Source organism: Ovis canadensis, chromosome 7, assembly GCF_042477335.2.
Source record: "Ovis canadensis isolate MfBH-ARS-UI-01 breed Bighorn chromosome 7, ARS-UI_OviCan_v2, whole genome shotgun sequence".
Taxonomy (NCBI): Eukaryota; Metazoa; Chordata; class Mammalia; order Artiodactyla; family Bovidae; genus Ovis; species Ovis canadensis.
Genome location: NC_091251.1, coordinates 11,988,066 through 12,014,897, shown reverse-complemented (window position 1 = coordinate 12,014,897; position 26,832 = coordinate 11,988,066).

Genomic DNA, 26,832 nt, shown 5'->3' with positions numbered 1-26,832 from the left:
GCAACTCAAGAAGTTCCCCGACATACCCGTCTCCACTCGAGAGGAAGCACGTGGGTCCCGCACACATCCAGGGGAGCCCCGTTTCCGCCTCCTATCTCGAGATGAGGGATCCTTTCCCTGTTTCGTAGGGAAAGAATTCCCGGCGTTCCCGTCGCATCTCAAGAGGAGGCGCTCTCCACAGGAAAGGCGAGAGGAACTCCAGGGTCGTGCCACCATTCCAAGAGTCCCCCAGATGTGTCAGTCCATTCCAGAGGAACCTGTTTTCCCTGCACTGCCTTGACGTTCAAGCCGAGGATCGACTCCCACCACGTGTGCACGTGGGACAGCCCTGTGGGAAAGCCTCGTGGGAAAGCCTCGTGGGAAAGACTCGAGGGAAAACCATAGATCCTTTGATCCCCGCGGCGGACTGCGTGACACTGCTGCTACCGCTCTGGAAGAAAGCGCAAGTGCATGCCCGCATTCGAGACGAGGACTGACTCCCCTGGGGAGACTCCAGAAGTACCCCAAGATCCATGTCAGCACTGGAGAGGAATCCTCAGGTTCCGGCCCCGACTCCACACAAGGTCTTAGGCCCCGGCATCGACGGGAGAGGAATCCCGAGAGGCCTCCGAGGAACTCGCATGGGGACTGGCCTTTCCTGAGGCCACCAGAGCGGGTCCCTGAAGTCCCCGTCGTAAGTCGAGAGCACCTGCCGCAACTGAAGAAAATCCAGGAGGTTTTGCCCTCCAGGCGAGATGAGGCCCATTTCCGCTGAGGCTTCTCGAGGCCAATCACATCTAACCACTGGAACTTCCAAAGGGTCCTTCACACCCTTGCTGCAACTCAAGAAGTTCCCCGACATACCCGTCTCCACTGGAGAGGAAGCACGTGGGGTCCCGCACACATCCAGGGGAGCCCCGTTTCCGCCTCCTAGCTCGAGATGAGGGATCCTTTCCCTGTTTCGTAGGGAAAGAATTCCCGGCGTTCCCGTCGCATCTCAAGAGGAGGCGCTCTCCACAGGAAAGGCGAGAGGAACTCCAGGGTCGTGACACCATTCCAAGAGTCCCCCAGATGTGTCAGTCCATTCCATAGGAAACTGTTTTCCCTGCACTGCCTTGACGTTCAAGCCGAGGATCGACTCCCACCACGTGTGCACGTGGGACAGCCCTGTGGGAAAGCCTCGTGGGAAAGCCTCGTGGGAAAGACTCGAGGGAAAACCATAGATCCTTTGATCCACGCGGCAGACTGCGTGACACTGCTGCTACCGCTCTGGAGGAAAGCGCAAGTGCATGCCCGCATTCGAGACGAGGACTGACTCCCCTGGGGAGACTCCAGAAGTACCCCAAGATCCATGTCAGCACTGGAGAGGAATCCTCAGGTTCCGGCCCCGACTCCACACAAGGTCTTAGGCCCCGGCATCGACGGGACAGGAATCCCGAGAGGGCCCCGAGGAACTCGCATGGGGACTGGCCTTTCCTGAGGCCACCAGAGCGGGTCCCTGAGGTCCCCGTCGTAAGTCGAGAGCACCTGCCGCAACTCGAGAAAATCCAGGAGGTTTTGCCCTCCAGGCGAGATGAGGCCCATTTCCGCTGAGGCTTCTCGAGGCCAATCACATCTAACCACTGGAACGTCCAAAGGGTCCTTCACACCATTGATGCAACTCAAGAAGTTCCCCGACATACCCGTCTGCACTCGAGAGGTGCACGTGGGTTCCCGCACACATCCAGGGGAGCCCCATTTCCGCCTCCTAGCTCGAGATGAGGGATCCTTTCCCTGTTTCGTAGGGAAAGAATTCCCGGCGTTCCCGTCGCATCTCAAGAGGAAGCGCTCTCCACAGGAAAGGCGAGAGGAACTCCAGGGTCGTGCCACCATTCCAAGAGTCCCCCAGATGTGTCAGTCCATTCCAGAGGAACCTGTTTTCCCTGCACTGCCGTGACGTTCAAGCCGAGGATCGACTCCCACCACGTGTGCACGTGGGACAGCCCTGTGGGAAAGCCTCGTGGGAAAGCCTCGTGGGAAAGACTCGAGGGAAAACCATAGATCCTTTGATCCACGCGGCGGACTGCGTGACACTGCTGCTACCGCTCTGGAGGAAAGCGCAAGTGCATGCCCGCATTCGAGACGAGGACTGACTCCCCTGGGGAGACTCCAGAAGTACCCCAAGATCCATGTCAGCACTGGAGAGGAATCCTCAGGTTCCGGCCCCGACTCCACACAAGGTCTTAGGCCCCGGCATCGACGGGAGAGGAATCCCGAGAGGCCCCTGAGGAACTCGCATGGGGACTGGCCTTTCCTGAGGCCGCCAGAGCGGGTCCCTGAGGTCCCCGTCGTAAGTCGAGAGCACCTGCCGCAACTCGAGAAAATCCAGGAGGTTTTGCCCTCCAGGCGTGATGAGGCCCATTTCCGCTGAGGCTTCTCGAGGCCAATCATATCTAACCACTGGAACTTCCAAAGGGTCCTTCACACCCTTGCTGCAACTCAAGAAGTTCCCCGACATACCCGTCTGCACTCGAGAGGAAGCACGTGGTGTCCCGCACACATCCAGGGGAGACCCGTTTCCGCCTCCTACCTCGAGATGAGGGATCCTTTCCCTGTTTCGTAGGGAAAGAATTCCCGGCGTTCCCGTCGCATCTCAAGAGGAGGCGCTCTCCACAGGAAAGGCGAGAGGAACTCCAGGGTCATGCCACCATTCCAAGAGTCACCCAGATGTGTCAGTCCATTGCAGAGGAAACTGTTTTCCCTGCACTGCCTTGACGTTCAAGCCGAGGATCGACTCCCACCACGTGTGCACGTGGGACAGCCCTGGGGGAAGCCTCGTGGGAAAGCCTCGTGGGAAAGACTCGAGGGAAAACCATAGATCCTTTGATCCACGCGGCGGACTGCGTGACACTGCTGCTACCGCTCTGGAGGAAAGCGCAAGTGCATGCCCGCATTCGAGACGAGGACTGACTCCCCTGGGGAGACTCCAGAAGTACCCCAAGATCCATGTCAGCACTGGAGAGGAATACTCAGGTTCCGGCCCCGACTCCACACAAGGTCTTAGGCCCCGGCATCGACGGGAGAGGAATCCCGAGAGGCCCCCGAGGAACTCGCATGGGGACTGGCCTTTCCTGAGGCCACCAGAGCGGGTCCCTGAGGTCCCCGTCGTAAGTCGAGAGCACCTGCCGCAATTCGAGAAAATCCAGGAGGTTTTGCCCTCCAGGCGAGATGAGGCCCATTTCCGCTGAGGCTTCTCGAGGCCAATCACGTCTAACCACTGGAACTTCCAAAGGGTCCTTCACACCCTTGCTGCAACTCAAGAAGTTCCCCGACATACCCGTCTCTACTCGAGAGGAAGCACGTGGGTCACGCACACATCCAGGGGAGCCCCGTTTCCGCCTCCTATCTCGAGATGAGGGATCCTTTCCCTGTTTCATAGGGAAAGAATTCCCGGCGTTCCCGTCGCATCTCAAGAGGAGGCGCTCTCCACAGGAAAGGCGAGAGGAACTCCAGGGTCGTGCCACCATTCCAAGAGTCCCCCAGATGTGTCAGTCCATTCCAGAGGAACCTGTTTTCCCTGCACTGCCTTGACGTTCAAGCCGAGGATCGACTCCCACCACGTGTGCACGTGGGACAGCCCTGTGGGAAAGCCTCGTGGGAAAGCATCGTGGGAAAGACTCGAGGGAAAACCATAGATCCTTTGATCCACGCGGCGGACTGCGTGACACTGCTGCTACCGCTCTGGAGGAAAGCGCAAGTGCATGCCCGCATTCGAGACGAGGACTGACTCCCCTGGGGAGACTCCAGAAGTACCCCAAGATCCATGTCAGCACTGGAGAGGAATCCTCAGGTTCCGGCCCCGACTCCACACAAGGTCTTAGGCCCCGGCATCGACGGGAGAGGAATCCCGAGAGGCCCCCGAGGAACTCGCATGGGGACTGGCCTTTCCTGAGGCCACCAGAGCGGGTCCCTGAGGTCCCCGTCGTACGTCGAGAGCACCTGCCGCAACTCGAGAAAATCCAGGAGGTTTTGCCCTCCAGGCGAGATGAGGCCCATTTCCGCTGAGGCTTCTCGAGGCCAATCACATCTAACCACTGGAACTTCCAAAGGGTCCTTCACACCATTGCTGCAACTCAAGAAGTTCCCCGACATACCCGTCTCCACTCGAGAGGAAACACGTGGGGTCCCGCACACATCCAGGGGAGCCCCGTTTCCGCCTCCTAGCTCGAGATGAGGGATCCTTTCCCTGTTTCGTAGGGAAAGAATTCCCGGCGTTCCCGTCGCATCTCAAGAGGAGGCGCTCTCCACAGGAAAGGCGAGAGGAACTCCAGGTTCGAGACACCCTTCCAAGAGTCCCCCAGATGTGTCAGTCCATTCCAGAGGAACCTGTTTTCCCTGCACTGCCTTGACGTTCAAGCCGAGGATCGACTCCCACCACGTGTGCACGTGGGACAGCCCTGTGGGAAAGCCTCGTGGGAAAGCCTCGTGGGAAAGACTCGAGGGAAAACCATAGATCCTTTGATCCACGCGGCGGACTGCGTGACACTGCTGCTACCGCTCTGGAGGAAAGCGCAAGTGCATGCCCGCATTCGAGACGAGGACTGACTCCCCTGGGGAGACTCCAGAAGTACCCCAAGATCCATGTCAGCACTGGAGAGGAATCCTCAGGTTCCGGCCCCGACTCCACACAAGGTCTTAGGCCCCGGCATCGACGGGAGAGGAATCCCGAGAGGCCCCTGAGGAACTCGCATGGGGACTGGCCTTTCCTGAGGCCGCCAGAGCGGGTCCCTGAGGTCCCCGTCGTAAGTCGAGAGCACCTGCCGCAACTCGAGAAAATCCAGGAGGTTTTGCCCTCCAGGCGTGATGAGGCCCATTTCCGCTGAGGCTTCTCGAGGCCAATCATATCTAACCACTGGAACTTCCAAAGGGTCCTTCACACCCTTGCTGCAACTCAAGAAGTTCCCCGACATACCCGTCTGCACTCGAGAGGAAGCACGTGGTGTCCCGCACACATCCAGGGGAGACCCGTTTCCGCCTCCTACCTCGAGATGAGGGATCCTTTCCCTGTTTCGTAGGGAAAGAATTCCCGGCGTTCCCGTCGCATCTCAAGAGGAGGCGCTCTCCACAGGAAAGGCGAGAGGAACTCCAGGGTCATGCCACCATTCCAAGAGTCACCCAGATGTGTCAGTCCATTGCAGAGGAAACTGTTTTCCCTGCACTGCCTTGACGTTCAAGCCGAGGATCGACTCCCACCACGTGTGCACGTGGGACAGCCCTGGGGGAAGCCTCGTGGGAAAGCCTCGTGGGAAAGACTCGAGGGAAAACCATAGATCCTTTGATCCACGCGGCGGACTGCGTGACACTGCTGCTACCGCTCTGGAGGAAAGCGAAAGTGCATGCCCGCATTCGAGACGAGGACTGACTCCCCTGGGGAGACTCCAGAAGTACCCCAAGATCCATGTCAGCACTGGAGAGGAATACTCAGGTTCCGGCCCCGACTCCACACAAGGTCTTAGGCCCCGGCATCGACGGGAGAGGAATCCCGAGAGGCCCCCGAGGAACTCGCATGGGGACTGGCCTTTCCTGAGGCCACCAGAGCGGGTCCCTGAGGTCCCCGTCGTAAGTCGAGAGCACCTGCCGCAATTCGAGAAAATCCAGGAGGTTTTGCCCTCCAGGCGAGATGAGGCCCATTTCCGCTGAGGCTTCTCGAGGCCAATCACGTCTAACCACTGGAACTTCCAAAGGGTCCTTCACACCCTTGCTGCAACTCAAGAAGTTCCCCGACATACCCGTCTCTACTCGAGAGGAAGCACGTGGGTCACGCACACATCCAGGGGAGCCCCGTTTCCGCCTCCTATCTCGAGATGAGGGATCCTTTCCCTGTTTCATAGGGAAAGAATTCCCGGCGTTCCCGTCGCATCTCAAGAGGAGGCGCTCTCCACAGGAAAGGCGAGAGGAACTCCAGGGTCGTGCCACCATTCCAAGAGTCCCCCAGATGTGTCAGTCCATTCCAGAGGAACCTGTTTTCCCTGCACTGCCTTGACGTTCAAGCCGAGGATCGACTCCCACCACGTGTGCACGTGGGACAGCCCTGTGGGAAAGCCTCGTGGGAAAGCATCGTGGGAAAGACTCGAGGGAAAACCATAGATCCTTTGATCCACGCGGCGGACTGCGTGACACTGCTGCTACCGCTCTGGAGGAAAGCGCAAGTGCATGCCCGCATTCGAGACGAGGACTGACTCCCCTGGGGAGACTCCAGAAGTACCCCAAGATCCATGTCAGCACTGGAGAGGAATCCTCAGGTTCCGGCCCCGACTCCACACAAGGTCTTAGGCCCCGGCATCGACGGGAGAGGAATCCCGAGAGGCCCCCGAGGAACTCGCATGGGGACTGGCCTTTCCTGAGGCCACCAGAGCGGGTCCCTGAGGTCCCCGTCGTACGTCGAGAGCACCTGCCGCAACTCGAGAAAATCCAGGAGGTTTTGCCCTCCAGGCGAGATGAGGCCCATTTCCGCTGAGGCTTCTCGAGGCCAATCACATCTAACCACTGGAACTTCCAAAGGGTCCTTCACACCATTGCTGCAACTCAAGAAGTTCCCCGACATACCCGTCTCCACTCGAGAGGAAACACGTGGGGTCCCGCACACATCCAGGGGAGCCCCGTTTCCGCCTCCTAGCTCGAGATGAGGGATCCTTTCCCTGTTTCGTAGGGAAAGAATTCCCGGCGTTCCCGTCGCATCTCAAGAGGAGGCGCTCTCCACAGGAAAGGCGAGAGGAACTCCAGGTTCGAGACACCCTTCCAAGAGTCCCCCAGATGTGTCAGTCCATTCCAGAGGAACCTGTTTTCCCTGCACTGCCTTGACGTTCAAGCCGAGGATCGACTCCCACCACGTGTGCACGTGGGACAGCCCTGTGGGAAAGCCTCGTGGGAAAGCCTCGTGGGAAAGACTCGAGGGAAAACCATAGATCCTTTGATCCACGCGGCGGACTGCGTGACACTGCTGCTACCGCTCTGGAGGAAAGCGCAAGTGCATGCCCGCATTCGAGACGAGGACTGACTCCCCTGGGGAGACTCCAGAAGTACCCCAAGATCCATGTCAGCACTGGAGAGGAATCCTCAGGTTCCGGCCCCGACTCCACACAAGGTCTTAGGCCCCGGCATCGACGGGAGAGGAATCCCGAGAGGCCCCCGGGGAACTCGCATGGGGACTGGCCTTTCCTGAGGCCACCAGAGCGGGTCCCTGAGGTCCCCGTCGTAAGTCGAGAGCACCTGCCGCAACTCGAGAAAATCCAGGAGGTTTTGCCCTCCAGGCGAGATGAGGCCCATTTCCGCTGAGGCTTCTCGAGGCCAATCACGTCTAACCACTGGAACTTCCAAAGGGTCCTTCACACCCTTGCTGCAACTCAAGAAGTTCCCCGACATACCCGTCTCCACTCGAGAGGAAGCACGTGGGGTCCCGCACACATCCAGGGGAGCCCCGTTTCCGCCTCCTAGCTCGAGATGAGGGATCCTTTCCCTGTTTCGTAGGGAAAGAATTCCCGGCGTTCCCGTCGCATCTCAAGAGGAGGCGCTCTGCACAGGAAAGGCGAGAGGAACTCCAGGGTCGAGACACCATTCCAAGAGTCCCCCAGATGTGTCAGTCCATTCCAGAGGAACCTGTTTTCCCTGCACTGCCTTGACGTTCAAGCCGAGGATCGACTCCCACCACGTGTGCACGTGGGACAGCCCTGTGGGAAAGCCTCGGGGGAAAGCCTCCTGGGAAAGACTCGAGGGAAAACCATAGATCCTTTGATCCCCGCGGCGGACTGCGTGACACTGCTGCTACCGCTCTGGAGGAAAGCGCAAGTGCATGCCCGCATTCGAGACTAGGACTGACTCCCCTGGGGAGACTCGAGAAGTACCCCAAGATCCATGTCAGCACTGGAGAGGAATCCTCAGGTTCCGGCCCCGACTCCACACAAGGTCTTAGGCCCCGGCATCAACGGGAGAGGAATCCCGAGAGGCCCCCGAGGAACTCGCATGGGGACTGGCCTTTCCTGAGGCCACCAGAGCGGGTCCCTGAGGTCCCCGTCGTAAGTCGAGAGCACCTGCCGCAACTCGAGAAAATCGAGGAGGTTTTGCCCTCCAGGCGAGATGAGGCCCATTTCCGCTGAGGCTTCTCGAGGCCAATCACATCTAACCACTGGAACTTCCAAAGGGTCCTTCACACCCTTGCTGCAACTCAAGAAGTTCCCCGACATACCCGTCTCCACTCGAGAGGAAGCACGTGGGTCCCGCACACATCCAGGGAAGCCCCGTTTCCGCCTCCTATCTCGAGATGAGGGATCCTTTCCCTGTTTCGTAGGGAAAGAATTCCCGGCGTTCCCGTCGCATCTCAAGAGGAGGCGCTCTCCACAGGAAAGGCGAGAGGAACTCCAGGGTCGTGCCACCATTCCAAGAGTCCCCCAGATGTGTCAGTCCATTCCAGAGGAACCTGTTTTCCCTGCACTGCCTTGACGTTCAAGCCGAGGATCGACTCCCACCACGTGTGCACGTGGGACAGCCCTGTGGGAAAACCTCGTGGGAAAGCCTCGTGGGAAAGACTCGAGGGAAAACCATAGATCCTTTGATCCACGCGGCGGACTGCGTGACACTGCTGCTACCGCTCTGGAGGAAAGCGCAAGTGCATGCCCGCATTCGAGACGAGGACTGACTCCCCTGGGGAGAGTCCAGAATACCCCAAGATCCATGTCAGCACAGGAGAGGAATCCTCAGGTTCCGGCCCCGTCTCCACACAAGGTCTTAGGCCCCGGCATCGACGGGAGAGTAATCCCGAGAGGGCCCCGAGGAACTCGCATGGGGACTGGCCTTTCCTGAGGCCACCAGAGCGGGTCCCTGAGGTCCCCGTCGTAAGTCGAGAGCACCTGCCGCAACTCGAGAAAATCCAGGAGGTTTTGCCCTCCAGGCGAGATGAGGCCCATTTCCGCTGAGGCTTCTCGAGGCCAATCACATCTAACCACTGGAACTTCCAAAGGGTCCTTCACACCCTTGCTGCAACTCAAGAAGTTCCCCGACATACCCGTCTCCACTCGAGAGGAAGCACGTGGGTCCCGCACACATCCAGGGGAGCCCCGTTTCCGCCTCCTATCTCGAGATGAGGGATCCTTTCCCTGTTTCGTAGGGAAAGAATTCCCGGCGTTCCCGTCGCATCTCAAGAGGAGGCGCTCTCCACAGGAAAGGCGAGAGGAACTCCAGGGTCGTGCCACCATTCCAAGAGTCCCCCAGATGTGTCAGTCCATTCCAGAGGAACCTGTTTTCCCTGCACTGCCTTGACGTTCAAGCCGAGGATCGACTCCCACCACGTGTGCACGTGGGACAGCCCTGTGGGAAAGCCTCGTGGGAAAGCCTCGTGGGAAAGACTCGAGGGAAAACCATAGATCCTTTGATCCCCGCGGCGGACTGCGTGACACTGCTGCTACCGCTCTGGAGGAAAGCGCAAGTGCATGCCCGCATTCGAGACGAGGACTGACTCCCCTGGGGAGACTCGAGAAGTACCCCAAGATCCATGTCAGCACTGGAGAGGAATCCTCAGGTTCCGGCCCCGACTCCACACAAGGTCTTAGGCCCCGGCATCAACGGGAGAGGAATCCCGAGAGGCCCCCGAGGAACTCGCATGGGGACTGGCCTTTCCTGAGGCCACCAGAGCGGGTCCCTGAGGTCCCCGTCGTAAGTCGAGAGCACCTGCCGCAACTCGAGAAAATCGAGGAGGTTTTGCCCTCCAGGCGAGATGAGGCCCATTTCCGCTGAGGCTTCTCGAGGCCAATCACATCTAACCACTGGAACTTCCAAAGGGTCCTTCACACCCTTGCTGCAACTCAAGAAGTTCCCCGACATACCCGTCTCCACTCGAGAGGAAGCACGTGGGTCCCGCACACATCCAGGGGAGCCCCGTTTCCGCCTCCTATCTCGAGATGAGGGATCCTTTCCCTGTTTCGTAGGGAAAGAATTCCCGGCGTTCCCGTCGCATCTCAAGAGGAGGCGCTCTCCACAGGAAAGGCGAGAGGAACTCCAGGGTCGTGCCACCATTCCAAGAGTCCCCCAGATGTGTCAGTCCATTCCAGAGGAACCTGTTTTCCCTGCACTGCCTTGACGTTCAAGCCGAGGATCGACTCCCACCACGTGTGCACGTGGGACAGCCCTGTGGGAAAACCTCGTGGGAAAGCCTCGTGGGAAAGACTCGAGGGAAAACCATAGATCCTTTGATCCACGCGGCGGACTGCGTGACACTGCTGCTACCGCTCTGGAGGAAAGCGCAAGTGCATGCCCGCATTCGAGACGAGGACTGACTCCCCTGGGGAGAGTCCAGAATACCCCAAGATCCATGTCAGCACAGGAGAGGAATCCTCAGGTTCCGGCCCCGACTCCACACAAGGTCTTAGGCCCCGGCATCGACGGGAGAGTAATCCCGAGAGGGCCCCGAGGAACTCGCATGGGGACTGGCCTTTCCTGAGGCCACCAGAGCGGGTCCCTGAGGTCCCCGTCGTAAGTCGAGAGCACCTGCCGCAACTCGAGAAAATCGAGGAGGTTTTGCCCTCCAGGCGAGATGAGGCCCATTTCCGCTGAGGCTTCTCGAGGCCAATCACATCTAACCACTGGAACTTCCAAAGGGTCCTTCACACCCTTGCTGCAACTCAAGAAGTTCCCCGACATACCCGGCTCCACTCGAGAGGAAGCACGTGGGTCCCGCACACATCCAGGGGAGCCCCGTTTCCGCCTCCTATCTCGAGATGAGGGATCCTTTCCCTGTTTCGTAGGGAAAGAATTCCCGGCGTTCCCGTCGCATCTCAAGAGGAGGCGCTCTCCACAGGAAAGGCGAGAGGAACTCCAGGGTCGTGCCACCATTCCAAGAGTCCCCCAGATGTGTCAGTCCATTTCAGAGGAACCTGTTTTCCCTGCACTGCCTTGACGTTCAAGCCGAGGATCGACTCCCACCACGTGTGCACGTGGGACAGCCCTGTGGGAAAGCCTCGTGGGAAAGCCTCGTGGGAAAGACTCGAGGGAAAACCATAGATCCTTTGATCCCCGCGGCGGACTGCGTGACACTGCTGCTACCGCTCTGGAGGAAAGCGCAAGTGCATGCCCGCATTCGAGACGAGGACTGACTCCCCTGGGGAGACTCCAGAAGTACCCCAAGATCCATGTCAGCACTGGAGAGGAATCCTCAGGTTCCGGCCCCGACTCCACACAAGGTCTTAGGCCCCGGCATCGACGGGAGAGGAATCCCGAGAGGTCCGTGAGGAACTCGCATGGGGACTGGCCTTTCCTGAGGCCACCAGAGCGGGTCCCTGAGGTCCCCGTCGTAAGTCGAGAGCACCTGCCGCAACTCGAGAAAATCCAGGAGGTTTTGCCCTCCAGGCGAGATGAGGCCCATTTCCGCTGAGGCTTCTCGAGGCCAATCACATCTAACCACTGGACCTTCCAAAGGGTCCTTCACACCCTTGCTGCAACTCAAGAAGTTCCCCGACATACCCGTCTCCACTCGAGAGGAAGCACGTGGGGTCCCGCACACATCCAGGGGAGCCCCGTTTCCGCCTCCTAGCTCGAGATGAGGGATCCTTTCCCTGTTTCGTAGGGAAAGAATTCCCGGCGTTCCCGTCGCATCTCAAGAGGAGGCGCTCTCCACAGGAAAGGCGAGAGGAACTCCAGGGTCATGCCACCATTCCAAGAGTCCCCCAGATGTGTCAGTCCATTCCAGAGGAAACTGTTTTCCCTGCACTGCCTTGACGTTCAAGCCGAGAATCGACTCCCACCACGTGTGCACGTGGGACAGCCCTGTGGGAAAGCCTCGTGGGAAAGCCTCGTGGGAAAGACTCGAGGGAAAACCATAGATCCTTTGATCCACGCGGCGGACTGCGTGACACTGCTGCTACCGCTCTGGAGGAAAGCGCAAGTGCATGCCCGCATTCGAGACGAGGACTGACTCCCCTGGGGAGACTCCAGAAGTACCCCAAGGTCCATGTCAGCACTGGAGAGGAATCCTCAGGTTCCGGCCCCGACTCCACACAAGGTCTTAGGCACCGGAATCGACGGGAAAAGAATCCCGAGAGGCCCCCGAGGAACTCGCATGGGGACTGGCCTTTCCTGAGGCCACCAGAGCGGGTCCCTGAGGTCCCCGTCGTAAGTCGAGAGCACCTGCCGCAACTCGAGAAAATCCAGGAGGTTTTGCCCTCCAGGCGCGATGAGGCCCATTTCCGCTGAGGCTTCTCGAGGCTAATCTCGTCTAACCACTGGAACTTCCAAAGGGTGCTTCACACCCTTGCTGCAACTCAAGAAGTTCCCCGACATACCCGTCTCCACTCGAGAGGAAGCACGTGGGTCCCGCACACATCCAGGGGAGCCCCGTTTCCGTCTCCTAGCTCGAGATGAGGGATCCTTTCCCTGTTTCGTAGGGAAAGAATTCCCGGCGTTCCCGTCGCATCTCAAGAGGAGGCGCTCTCCACAGGAAAGGCGAGAGGAACTCCAGGGTCGTGCCACCATTCCAAGAGTCCCCCAGATGTGTCAGTCCATTCCAGAGGAACCTGTTTTCCCTGCACTGCCTTGACGTTCAAGCCGAGGATCGACTCCCACCACGTGTGCACGTGGGACAGCCCTGTGGGAAAGCCTCGTGGGAAAGCCTCGTGGGAAAGACACGAAGGAAAACCATAGATCCTTTGATCCACGCGGCGGACTGCGTGACACTGCTGCAACCGCTCTGGAGGAAAGCGCAAGTGCATGCCCGCATTCGAGACGAGGACTGACTCCCCTGCGGAGACTCCAGAAGTACCCCAAGGTCCATGTCAGCACTGGAGAGGAATCCTCAGGTTCCGGCCCCGACTCCACACAAGGTCTTAGGCCCCGGCATCGACGGGAAAAGAATCCCGAGAGGCCCCCGAGGAACTCGCATGGGGACTGGCCTTTCCTGAGGCCACCAGAGCGGGTCCCTGAGGTCCCCGTCGTAAGTCGAGAGCACCTGCCGCAACTCGAGAAAATCCAGGAGGTTTTGCCCTCCAGGCGAGATGAGGCCCATTTCCGCTGAGGCTTCTCGAGGCCAATCACGTCTAACCACTGGACCTTCCAAAGGGTCCTTCACACCCTTGCTGCAACTCAAGAAGTTCCCCGACATACCCGTCTCCACTCGAGAGGAAGCACGTGGTGTCCCGCACACATCCAGGGGAGCCCCGTTTCCGCCTCCTAGCTCGAGATGAGGGATCCTTTCCCTGTTTCGTAGGGAAAGAATTCCCAGCGTTCCCGTCGCATCTCAAGAGAAGGCGCTCTCCACAGGAAAGGCGAGAGGAACTCCAGGGTCGTGCCACCATTCCAAGAGTCCCCCAGATGTGTCAGTCCATTCCAGAGGAAACTGTTTTCCCTGCACTGCCTTGACGTTCAAGCCGAGGATCGACTCCCACCACGTGTGCACGTGGGACAGCCCTGTGGGAAAGCCTCGTGGGAAAGCCTCGTGGGAAAGACTTGAGGGAAAACCATAGATCCTTTGATTCACGCGGCGGACTGCGTGACACTGCTGCTACCGCTCTGGAGGAAAGCGCAATGCATGCCCGCATTCGAGACGAGGACTGACTCCCCTGGAGAGTCTCCAGACGTACCCCAAGATCCCTGTCAGCACTGGAGAGGAATCCTCAGGTTCCGGCCCCGACTCCACACAAGGTCTTAGGCCCCGGCATAGACGGGAGAGGAATCCTGAGACGCCCCCGAGGAACTCGCATGGGGACTGGCCTTTCCTGAGGCCACCAGAGCGGTTCCCTGAGGTCCCCGTCGTAAGTCGAGAGCACCTGCCGCAACTCGAGAAAATCCAGGAGGTTTTGCCCTCCAGGCGAGATGAGGCCCATTTCCGCTGAGGCTTCTCGAGGCTAATCACGTCTAACCACTGGACCTTCCAAAGGGTCCTTCACACCCTTGCTGCAACTCAAGAAGTTCCCCGACATACCCGTCTCCACTCGAGAGGAAGCACGTGGTGTCCCGCACACATCCAGGGGAGCCCCGTTTCCGCCTCCTAGCTCGAGATGAGGGATCCTTTCCCTGTTTCGTAGGGAAAGAATTCCCAGCGTTCCCGTCGCATCTCAAGAGAAGGCGCTCTCCACAGGAAAGGCGAGAGGAACTCCAGGGTCGTGCCACCATTCCAAGAGTCCCCCAGATGTGTCAGTCCATTCCAGAGGAACCTGTTTTCCCTGCACTGCCTTGACGTTCAAGCCGAGGATCGACTCCCACCACGTGTGCACGTGGGACAGCCCTGTGGGAAAGCCTCGTGGGAAAGCCTCGTGGGAAAGACTTGAGGGAAAACCATAGATCCTTTGATTCACGCGGCGGACTGCGTGACACTGCTGCTACCGCTCTGGAGGAAAGCGCAATGCATGCCCGCATTCGAGACGAGGACTGACTCCCCTGGAGAGACTCCAGACGTACCCCAAGATCCCTGTCAGCACTGGAGAGGAATCCTCAGGTTCCGGCCCCGACTCCACACAAGGTCTTAGGCCCCGGCATAGACGGGAGAGTAATCCTGAGACGCCCCCGAGGAACTCGCATGGGGACTGGCCTTTCCTGAGGCCACCAGAGCGGTTCCCTGAGGTCCCCGTCGTAAGTCGAGAGCACCTGCCGCAACTCGAGAAAATCCAGGAGGTTTTGCCCTCCAGGCGAGATGAGGCCCATTTCCGCTGAGGCTTCTCGAGGCCAATCACATCTAACCACTGGAACTTCCAAAGGGTCCTTCACACCCTTGCTGCAACTCAAGAAGTTCCCGACATACCCGTCTCCACTCGAGAGGAAGCACGTGGGTCCCGCACACATCCAGGGGAGCCCCGTTTCCGCCTCCTAGCTCGAGATGAGGGATCCTTTCCCTGTTTCGTAGGGAAAGAATTCCCGGCGTTCCCGTCGCATCTCAAGAGGAGGCGCTCTCCACAGGAAAGGCGAGAGGAACTCCAGGGTCATGCCACCATTCCAAGAGTCCCCCAGATGTGTCAGTCCATTCCAGAGGAACCTGTTTTCCCTGCACTGCCGTGACGTTCAAGCCGAGGATCGACTCCCACCACGTGTGCACGTGGGACAGCCCTGTGGGAAAGCCTCGTGGGAAAGCCTCGTGGGAAAGACTCGAGGGAAAACCATAGATCCTTTGTTCCACGCGGCGGACTGCGTGACACTGCTGCTACCGCTCTGGAGGAAAGCGCAAGTGCATGCCCGCATTCGAGACGAGGACTGACTCCCCTGGGGAGACTCCAGAAGTACCCCAAGATCCATGTCAGCACTGTAGAGGAATCCTCAGGTTCCGGCCCCGACTCCACACAAGGTCTTAGGCCCCGGCATCGACGGGAGAGGAATCCCGAGACGCCCCCGAGGAACTCGCATGGGGACTGGCCTTTCCTGAGGCCACCAGAGCGGGTCCCTGAGGTCCCCGTCGTAAGTCGAGAGCACCTGCCGCAACTCGAGAAAATCCAGGAGTTTTTGCCCTCCAGGCGCGATGAGGCCCATTTCCGCTGAGGCTTCTCGAGGCCAATCACATCTAACCACTGGAACTTCCAAAGGGTCCTTCACACCCTTGCTGCAACTCAAGACGTTCCCCGACATACCCTTCTCCACTCGAGAGGAAGCACGTGGTTTCCCGCACACATCCAGGGGAGCCCCGTTTCCGCCTCCTAGCTTGAGATGAGGGATCCTTTCCCTGTTTCGTAGGGAAAGAATTCCCAGCGTTCCCGTCGCATCTCAAGAGAAGGCACTCTCCACAGGAAAGGCGAGAGGAACTCCAGGGTCGTGCCACCATTCCAAGAGTCCCCCAGATGTGTCAGTCCATTCCAGAGGAACCTGTTTTCCCTGCACTGCCTTGACGTTCAAGCCGAGGATCGACTCCCACCACGTGTGCACGTGGGACAGCCCTGTGGGAAAGCCTCGTGGGAAAGCCTCGTGGGAAAGACTCGAGGGAAAACCATAGATCCTTTGATCCACGCTGCGGACTGTGTGACACTGCTGTTACCGCTCTGGAGGAAAGCGCAATGCATGCCCGCATTCGAGACGAGGACTGACTCCCCTGGGGAGACTCCAGACGTACCTCAAGATCCATGTCAGCACTGGAGAGGAATCCTCAGGTTCCGGCCCCGACTCCACACAAGGTCTTAGGCCCCGGCATGGACGGGAGAGGAATCCCGAGAGGCCCCCGAGGAACTCGCATGGGGACTGGCCTTTCCTGAGGCCACCAGAGCGGTTCCCTGAGGTCCCCGTCGTAAGTCGAGAGCACCTGCCGCAACTCGAGAAAATCCAGGAGGTTTTGCCCTCCAGGCGCGATGAGGCCCATTTCCGCTGAGGCTTCTCGAGGCCAATCACATCTAACCACTGGAACTTCCAAAGGGTCCTTCACACCATTGCTGCAACTCAAGAAGTTCCCCGACATACCCGTCTCCACTCGAGAGGAAGCACGTGGTGTCCCGCACACATCCAGGGGAGCCCCGTTTCCGCCTCCTAGCTCGAGATGAGGGATCCTTTCCCTGTTTCGTAGGGAAAGAATTCCCGGCGTTCCCGTCGCATCTCAAGAGGAGGCGCTCTCCACAGGAAAGGCGAGAGGAACTCCAGGGTCGTGCCACCATTCCAAGAGTCCCCCAGATGTGTCAGTCCATTCCAGAGGAACCTGTTTTCCTGCACTGCCTTGACGTTCAAGCCGAGGATCGACTCCCACCACGTGTGCACGTGGGACAGCCCTGTGGGAAAGCCTCGTGGGAAAGCCTCGTGGGAAAGACTCGAGGGAAAACCATAGATCCTTTGATCCACGCGGCGGACTGCGTGACACTGCTGCTACCGCTCTGGAGGAAAGCGCAAGTGCATGCCCGCATTCGAGACGAGGACTGACTCCCCTGGGGAGACTCCAGAAGTACCCCAAGATCCATGTCAGTACTGGAGAGGAATCCTCTGGTTCCGGCCCCGACTCCACACAAGGTCTTAGGCCCCGGCATCGACGGGAGAGGAATCCAGAGACGCCCCGGAGGAACTCGCATGGGGACTGGCCTTTCCTGAGGCCAACAGAGCGGGTCCCTGAGGTCCCCGTCGTAAGTCGAGAGCACCTGCCGCAACTCGAGAAAATCCAGGAGGTTTTGCCCTCCAGGGGAGATGAGGCCCATTTCCGCTGAGGCTTCTCGATGCCAATCACGTGTAACAACTGGAACTTCCAAAGGGTCCTTCACACCCTTGCTGCAACTCAAGAAGTTCCCCGACATACCCGTCTCCACTCGAGAGGAAGCACGTGGTGTCCCGCACACATCCAGGGGAGCCCCGTTTCCGCCTCCTAGCTCGAGATGAGGGATCCTTTCCCTGTTTCGTAGGGAAAGAATTCCCGGCGTTCCCGTCGCATCTCAAGAGGAGGCGCTCTCCACAGGAAAGGCGAGAGGAACTCCAGGGTCGTGCCACCATTCCAAGAGTCCCCCAGATGTGTCAGTCCATTCCAGAGGAACCTGTTTTCCCTGCACTGCCTTGACGTTCAAGCCGAGGATCGACTCCCACCACGTGTGCACGTGGGACAGCCCTGTGGGAAAGCCTCGTGGGAAAGCCTCGTGGGAAAGACTCGAGGGAAAACCATAGATCCTTTGATCCACGCGGCGGACTGCGTGACACTGCTGCTACCGCTCTGGAGGAAAGCGCAAGTGCATGCCCGCAATCGAGACGAGGACTGACACCCCTGGGGAGACTCCAGAAGTACCCCAAGATCCATGTCAGCACTGGAGAGGAATCCTCAGGTTCCGGCCCCGACTCCACACAAGGTCTTAGGCCCCGGCATCGACGGGAGAGGAATCCCGAGAGGCCCCCGAGGAACTCGCATGGGGACTGGCCTTTCCTGAGGCCACCAGAGCGGGTCCCTGAGGTCCCCGTCGTAAGTCGAGAGCACCTGCTGCAACTCGAGAAAATCCAGGAGGTTTTGCCCTCCAGGCGAGATGAGGCCCATTTCCGCTGAGGCTTCTCGAGGCCAATCACATCTAACCACTGGAACTTCCAAAGGGTCCTTCACACCCTTGCTGCAACTCAAGAAGTTCCCCGACATACCCGACTGCACTCGAGAGGAAGCACGTGGTGTCCCGCATACATCCAGGGGAGCCCCGTTTCCGCCTCCTAGCTCGAGATGAGGGATCCTTTCCCTGTTTCGTAGGGAAAGAATTCCCGGCGTTCCCGTCGCATCTCAAGAGGAGGCGCTCTCCACAGGAAAGGCGAGAGGAACTCCAGGGTCATGCCACCATTCCAAGAGTCCCCCAGATGTGTCAGTCCATTCCAGAGGAACCTGTTTTCCCTGCACTGCCTTGACGTTCAAGCCGAGGATCGACTCCCACCACGTGTGCACGTGGGACAGCCCTGTGGGAAAGCCTCGTGGGAAAGCCTCGTGGGAAAGACTCGAGGGAAAACCATAGATCCTTTGATCCACGCGGCGGACTGCGTGACACTGCTGCTACCGCTCTGGAGGAAAGCGCAAGTGCATGCCCGCATTCGAGACGAGGACTGACTCCCCTGGGGAGACTCCAGGAGTACCCCAAGATCCATGTCAGCACTGGAGATGAATCCTCAGGTTCCGGCCCCGACTCCACACAAGTTCTTAGGCCCCGGCATCGACGGGAGAGGAATCCCGAGAGGCCCCCGAGGAACTCGCATGGGGACTGGCCTTTCCTGAGGCCACCAGAGCGGGTCCCTGAGGTCCCCGTCGTAAGTCGAGAGCACCTGCCGCAACTCGAGAAAATCCAGGAGGTTTTGCCCTCCAGGCGAGATGAGGCCCATTTCCGCTGAGGCTTCTCGAGGCCAATCACGTCTAACCACTGGAACTTCCAAAGGGTCCTTCACACCCTTGCTGCAACTCAAGAAGTTCCCCGACATACCCGTCTGCACTCGAGAGGAAGCACGTGGGGTCCCGCACACATCCAGGGGAGCCCCGTTTCCGCCTCCTAGCTCGAGATGAGGGATCCTTTCCCTGTTTCGTAGGGAAAGAATTCCCGGCATTCCCGTCGCATCTCAAGAGGAGGCGCTCTCCACAGGATAGGCGAGAGGAACTCCAGGGTCGTGCCACCATTCCAAGAGTCCCCCAGATGAGTCAGTCCATTCCAGAGGAACCTGTTTTCCCTGCACTGCCTTGACGTTCAAGCCGAGGATCGACTCCCACCACGTGTGCACGTGGGACAGCCCTGTGGGAAAGCCTCGTGGGAAAGCCTCGTGGGAAAGACTCGAGGGAAAACCATAGATCCTTTGATCCACGGGGCGGACTGCGTGACACTGCTGCTACCGCTCTGGAGGAAAGCGCAAGTGCATGCCCGCATTCGAGACGAGGACTGACTCCCCTGGGGAGACTCGAGAAGTACCCCAAGATCCAAGTCAGCACTGGAGAGGAATCCTCAGGTTCCGGCCCCGACCCCACACAAGGTCTTAGGCACCGGCATCGACCGGAGAGGAATCCCCAGAGGCCCCCGAGGAACTCGCATGGGGACTGGCCTTTCCTGAGGCCACCAGAGCGGGTCCCTGAGGTCCCCGTCGTAAGTCCAGAGCACCTGCCGCAACTCGAGAAAATCCAGGAGGTTTTGCCCTCCAGGCGAGATGAGGCCCATTTCCGCTAAGGCATCTCGAGGCCAATCACGTCTAACCACTGGAACTTGCAAAGGGTCCTTCACACCCTTGCTGCAACTCAAGAAGTTCTCCGACATACCCGTCTGCACTCGAGAGGAAGCACGTGGTGTCCCGCACACATCTAGGGGAGCCCCGTTTCCGCCTCCTAGCTCGAGATGAGGGATCCTTTCCTTGTTTCGTAGGGAAAGAATTCCCGACGTTCCCGTCGCATCTCAAGAGGAGGCGCTCTCCACAGGAAAGGCGAGAGGAACTCCAGGGTCATGCCACCATTCCAAGAGTCCCCCAGATGTGTCAGTCCATTGCAGAGGAACCTGTTTTCCCTGCACTGCCTTGACGTTCAAGCCGAGGATCGACTCCCACCACGTGTGCACGTGGGACAGCCCTGTGGGAAAGCCTCCTGGGAAAGCCTCGTGGGAAAGACACGAAGGAAAACCATAGATCCTTTGATCCACGCGGCGGACTGCGTGACACTGCTGCAACCGCTCTGTAGGAAAGCGCAAGTGCATGCCCGCATTCGAGACGAGGACTGACTCCCCTGGGGAGACTCCAGAAGTACCCCAAGATCCATGTCAGCACTGGAGAGGAATCCTCAGGTTCCGGCCCCGACTCCACACAAGGTCTTAGGACCCGGCATCGACGGGAGAGGAATCCCGAGAGGCCCCCGAGGAACTCGCATGGGGACTGGCCTTTCCTGAGGCCACCAGAGCGGGTCCATGAGGTCCCCGTCGTAAGTCGAGAGCACCTACCGTAACTCGACAAAATCCAGGCGGTTTTGCCTCCAGGCGAGATGAGGCCCATTTCCGCTGAGTCTTCTCGAGGCCAATCACATGTAACGACTGGAACTTCCAAAGGGTCCTTCACACCCTTGCTGCAACTCAAGAAGTTCCCCGACATACCCGTCTCCACTCTAGCGGAAGCACGTGGTGTCACACACACATCCAGGGGAGCCCCGTTTCGACCTCCTAGCTCGAGATGAGGGATCCTTTCCCTGTTTCGTAGGGAAAGAATTCCCGGCGTTCCCGTCGCATCTCAAGAGGAGGCGCTCTCCACAGGAAAGGCGAGAGGAACTGCAGGGTCGAGACACCATTCCAAGAGTCCCCCAGATGTGTCAGTCCATTCCAGAGGAAACTGTTTTCCCTGCACTGCCTTGACGTTCAAGCCGAGGATCGACTCCCACCACGTGTGCACGTGGGACAGCCCTGTGGGAAAGCCTCGTGGGAAATCCACGTGGGAAAGACTCGAGGGAAAACCATAGATCCTTTGATCCACGCGGCGGACTGCGTGACACTGCTGCTACCGCTCTGGAGGAAAGTGCTAGTGCATGCCCGCATTCGAGACGAGGACTGACTCCCCTGGGGCGACTCCAGGAGTACCCCAAGATCCATGTCAGCACTGGAGAGGAATCCTCAGGTTCCGGCCCCGACTCCACACAATGTCTTAGGCCCCGGCATCGACGGGAGAGGAATCCCGAGACGCCCCCGAGGAACTCGCATGGGGACTGGCCTTTCCTGAGGCCACCAGAGCGGTTCCCTGAGGTCCCCGTCGTAATTCGAGAGCACCTGCCGCAACTCGAGAAAATCCAGGAGGTTTTGCCCTTCAGGCGAGATGAGGCCCATTTCCGCTGAGGCTTCTCGAGGCCAATCACATCTAACCACTGGAACTTCCAAAGGGTCCTTCACACCATTGCTGCAACTCAAGAAGTTCCCCGACATACCCGTCTCCACTGGAGAGAAAGCAGGTGGGGTCCCGCACACATCCAAGGGCGCCCCGTTTCCGCCTCCTAGCTCGAGATGAGGGATCCTTTCCCTGTTTCGTAGGGAAAGAATTCCCGGCGTGCCCGTCGCATCTCAAGAGGAGGCGTTCTCCACAGGAAAGGCGAGAGGAACTCCAGGGTCGTGACACCATTCCAAGAGTCCCCCAGATGTGTCAGTCCATTCCAGAGGAACCTGTTTTCCCTGCACTGCCTTGACGTTCAAGCCGAGGATCGACTCCCACCACGTGTGCACGTGGGACAGCCCTGTGGGAAAGCCTCGTGGGAAAGCCTCGTGGGAAAGACTCGAGGGAAAACCATAGATCCTTTGATCCACGCGGAGGACTGCGTGACACTGCTGCTACCGCTCTGGAGGAAAGCGCAAGTGCATGCCCGCATTCGACACGAGGACTGACTCCCCTGGGGAGACTCCAGAAGTACCCCAAGATCCATGTCAGCACTGGAGAGGAATCCTCAGGTTCCGGCCCCGACTCCACACAAGGTCTTAGGCCCCGGCATCGACGGGAGAGGAATCCCGAGAGGCCCCCGAGGAACTCGCATGGGGACTGGCCTTTCCTGAGGCCACCAGAGCGGTTCCCTGAGGTCCCCGTCGTAAGTCGAGAGCACCTGCCACAACTCGAGAAAATCCAGGAGGTTTTGCCCTCCAGGCGAGATGAGGCCCATTTCCGCTGAGGCTTCTCGAGGCCAATCACATCTAACCACTGGAACTTCCAAAGGGTCCTTCACACCCTTGCTGCAACTCAAGAAGTTCTCCGACATACCCGTCTCCACTCGAGAGGAAGCACGTGGTGTCCCGCACACATCCAGGGGAGCCCCGTTTCCGCCTCCTAGCTCGAGATGAGGGATCCTTTCCCTGTTTCGTAGGGAAAGAATTCCCGGCGTTCCCGTCGCATCTCAAGAGGAGGTGCTCTCCACAGGAAAGGGGAGAGGAACTCCAGGGTCATGCCACCATTCCCAGAGTCCCCCAGATGTGTCAGTCCATTCCAGAGGAACCTGTTTTCCTGCACTGCCTTGACGTTCAAGCCGAGGATCGACTCCCACCACGTGTGCACGTGGGACAGCCCTGTGGGAAAGCCTCGTGGGAAAGCCTCGTGGGAAAGACTCGAGGGAAAACCATAGATCCTTTGATCCACGCGGCGGACTGCGTGACACTGCTGCTACCGCTCTGGAGGAAAGCGCAAGTGCATGCCCGCATTCGAGACGAGGACTGACTCCCATGGGGAGACTCCAGAAGTACCCCAAGATCCATGTCAGCACTGGAGAGGAATCCTCAGGTTCCGGCCCCAACTCCACACAAGGTCTTAGGCCCCGGCATCGACGGAAGAGGAATCCCGAGAGGCCCCCGAGGAACTCGCATGGGGACTGGCCTTTCCTGAGGCCACCAGAGCGGGTCCCTGAGGTCCCCGTCGTAAGTCGAGAGCACCTGCCGCAACTCGAGAAAATCCAGGAGGTTTTGCCCTCCAGGCGAGATGAGGCCCATTTCCGCTGAGGCTTCTCGAGGCCAATCACATCTAACCACTGGAACTTCCAAAGGGTGCTTCACACCCTTCCTGCAACTCAAGACGTTCCCCGACATACCCGTCTCCACTCGAGAGGAAGCACGTGGGTCCCGCACACATCCAGGGGAGCCCCGTTTCCGCCTCCTAGCTCGAGATGAGGGATCCTTTCCCTGTTTCGTAGGGAAAGAATTCCCGGCGTTCCCGTCGCATCTCAAGAGGAGGCGCTCTCCACAGGAAAGGCGAGAGGAACTCCAGGGTCGTGCCACCATTCCAAGAGTCCCCCAGATGTGTCAGTCCATTCCAGAGGAACCTGTTTTCCCTGCACTGCCTTGACGTTCAAGCCGAGGATCGACTCCCACCACGTGTGCACGTGGGACAGCCCTGTGGGAAAGCCTCCTGGGAAAGCCTCGTGGGAAAGACACGAAGGAAAACCATAGATCCTTTGATCCACGCGGCGGACTGCGTGACACTGCTGCAACCGCTCTGTAGGAAAGCGCAAGTGCATGCCCGCATTCGAGACGAGGACTGACTCCGCTGGGGAGACTCCAGAAGTACCCCAAGATCCATGTCAGCACTGGAGAGGAATCCTCAGGTTCCGGCCCCGACTCCACACAAGGTCTTAGGCACCGGCATCGACGGGAGAAAAATCCCGAGAGGCCCCCGAGGAACTCGCATGGGGACTGGCCTTTCCTGAGGCCACCAGAGCGGGTCCCTGAGGTCCCCGTCGTAAGTCGAGAGCACCTGCCGCAACTCGAGAAAATCCAGGAGGTTTTGCCCTCCAGGCGAGATGAGGCCCATTTCCGCTGAGGCTTCTCGAGGCCAATCACGTGTAACAACTGGAACTTCCAAAGGGTCCTTCACACCCTTGCTGCAACTCAAGAAGTTCCCCGACATACCCGTCTCCACTCGAGAGGAAGCACGTGGGGTCCCGCACACATACAGGGGAGCCCCGTTTCCGCCTCCTAGCTCGAGATGAGGGATCCTTTCCCTGTTTCGTAGGGAAAGAATTCCCGGCGTTCCCGTCGCATCTCAAGAGGAGGCGCTCTCCACAGGAAAGGCGAGAGGAACTGCAGGGTCGTGCCACCATTCCAAGAGTCCCCCAGATGTGTCAGTCCATTCCAGAGGAACCTGTTTTCCCTGCACTGCCTTGACGTTCAAGCCGAGGATCGACTCCCACCACGTGTGCACGTGGGACAGCCCTGTGGGAAAGCCTCGTGGGAAATCCTCGTGGGAAAGACTCGAGGGAAAACCATAGATCCTTTGATCCACGGGGCGGACTGCGTGACACTGCTGCTACCGCTCTGGAGGAAAGCGCTAGTGCATGCCCGCATTCGAGACGAGGACTGACTCCCCTGGGGAGACTCCAGAAGTACACCAAGATCCATGTCAGCACTGGAGAGGAATCCTCAGGTTCCGGCCCCGACTCAACACAAGGTCTCAGGCCCCGGCATCGACGGGAGAGGAATCCCGAGACGCCCCCGAGGAACTCGCATGGGGACTGGCCTTTCCTGAGGCCACCAGAGCGGTTCCCTGAGGTCCCCGTCGTAATTCGAGAGCACCTGCCGCAACTCGAGAAAATCCAGGAGGTTTTGCCCTCCAGGCGAGATGAGGCCCATTTCCGCTGAGGCTTCTCGAGGCCAATCACATCTAACCACTGGAAATGCCAAAGGGTCCTTCACACCATAGCTGCAACTCAAGAAGTTCCCCGACATACCCGTCTCCACTCGAGAGAAAGCACGTGGGTTCCCGCACACATCCAGGGGAGCCCCGTTTCCGCCTCATAGCTCGAGATGAGGGATCCTTTCCCTGTTTCGTAGGGAAAGAATTCCCGGCGTTCCCGTCGCATCTCAAGAGGAGGCGCTCTCCACAGGAAAGGGGAGAGGAACTCCAGGGTCGTGCCACCATTCCAAGAGTCCCCCAGATGTGTCAGTCCATTCCAGAGGAACCTGTTTTCCCTGCACTGCCTTGACGTTCAAGCCGAGGATCGACTCCCACCACGTGTGCACGTGGGACAGCCCTGTGGGAAAGCCTCGTGGGAAAGCCCCGTGGGAAAGACTCGAGGGAAAACCATAGATCCTTTGATCCACGCGGCGGACTGCGTGACACTGCTGCTACCGCTCTGGAGGAAAGCGCAAGTGCATGCCCGCATTCGAAACGAGGATTGACTCCCCTGGGGAGACTCCAGAAGTACCCCAAGATCCATGTCAGCACTGGAGAGGAATCCTCAGGTTCCGGCCCCGACTCCACACAAGGTCTTAGGCCCCGGCATCGAAGGGAGAGGAATCCCGAGAGGCCCCCGAGGAACTCGCATGGGGACTGGCCTTTCCTGAGGCCACCAGAGCGGGTCCCTGAGGTCCCCGTCGCAAGTCGAGAGCACCTGCCGCAACTCGAGAAAATCCAGGAGGTTTTGCCCTCCAGGCGAGATGAGGCCCATTTCCGCTGAGGCTTCTCAAGGCCAATCACATCTAACCACTGGAACTTCCAAAGGGTCCTTCACACCCTTGCTGCAACTCAAGAAGTTCCCCGACATACCCGTCTCCAATCGAGAGGAAGCACGTGGGTCCTGCACACATCCAGGGGAGCCCCGTTTCCGCCTCCTAGCTCGAGATGAGGGATCCTTTCCCTGTTTCGTAGGGAAAGAATTCCCGGCGTTCCCGTCGCATCTCAAGAGGAGGCGCTCTCCACAGGAAAGGCGAGAGGAACTCCATGGTCGTGCCACCATTCCAAGAGTCCCCCAGATGTGTCAGTCCATTCAAGAGGAACCTGTTTTCCCTGCACTGCCTTGACGTTCAAGCCGAGGATCGACTCCCACCACGTGTGCACGTGGTACAGCCCTGTGGGAAAGCCTCGTGGGAAAGCCTCGTGGGAAAGACTCGAGGAAAAACCATAGATCCTTTGATCCACGTGGCAGACTGCGTGACACTGCTGCTACCGCTCTGGAGGAAAGCGCAAGTGCATGCCCGCATTCGAGACGAGGACTGACTCCCCTGGGGAGTCTCCAGAAGTACCCCAAGATCCATGTCAGCACTGGAGAGGAATCCTCAGGTTCCGGCCCCGACTCCACACAAGGTCTTAGGACCCGGCATCGACGGGAGAGGAATCCCGAGAGGCCCCCGAGGAACTCGCATGGGGACTGGCCTTTCCTGAGGCCACCAGAGCGGGTCCATGAGGTCCCCGTCGTAAGTCGAGAGCACCTACCGTAACTCGACAAAATCCAGGCGGTTTTGCCTCCAGGCGAGATGAGGCCCATTTCCGCTGAGTCTTCTCGAGGCCAATCACATGTAACGACTGGAACTTCCAAAGGGTCCTTCACACCCTTGCTGCAACTCAAGAAGTTCCCCGACATACCCGTCTCCACTCTAGCGGAAGCACGTGGTGTCACACACACATCCAGGGGAGCCCCGTTTCGACCTCCTAGCTCGAGATGAGGGATCCTTTCCCTGTTTCGTAGGGAAAGAATTCCCGGCGTTCCCGTCGCATCTCAAGAGGAGGCGCTCTCCACAGGAAAGGCGAGAGGAACTGCAGGGTCGAGACACCATTCCAAGAGTCCCCCAGATGTGTCAGTCCATTCCAGAGGAAACTGTTTTCCCTGCACTGCCTTGACGTTCAAGCCGAGGATCGACTCCCACCACGTGTGCACGTGGGACAGCCCTGTGGGAAAGCCTCGTGGGAAATCCACGTGGGAAAGACTCGAGGGAAAACCATAGATCCTTTGATCCACGCGGCGGACTGCGTGACACTGCTGCTACCGCTCTGGAGGAAAGTGCTAGTGCATGCCCGCATTCGAGACGAGGACTGACTCCCCTGGGGCGACTCCAGGAGTACCCCAAGATCCATGTCAGCACTGGAGAGGAATCCTCAGGTTCCGGCCCCGACTCCACACAATGTCTTAGGCCCCGGCATCGACGGGAGAGGAATCCCGAGACGCCCCCGAGGAACTCGCATGGGGACTGGCCTTTCCTGAGGCCACCAGAGCGGTTCCCTGAGGTCCCCGTCGTAATT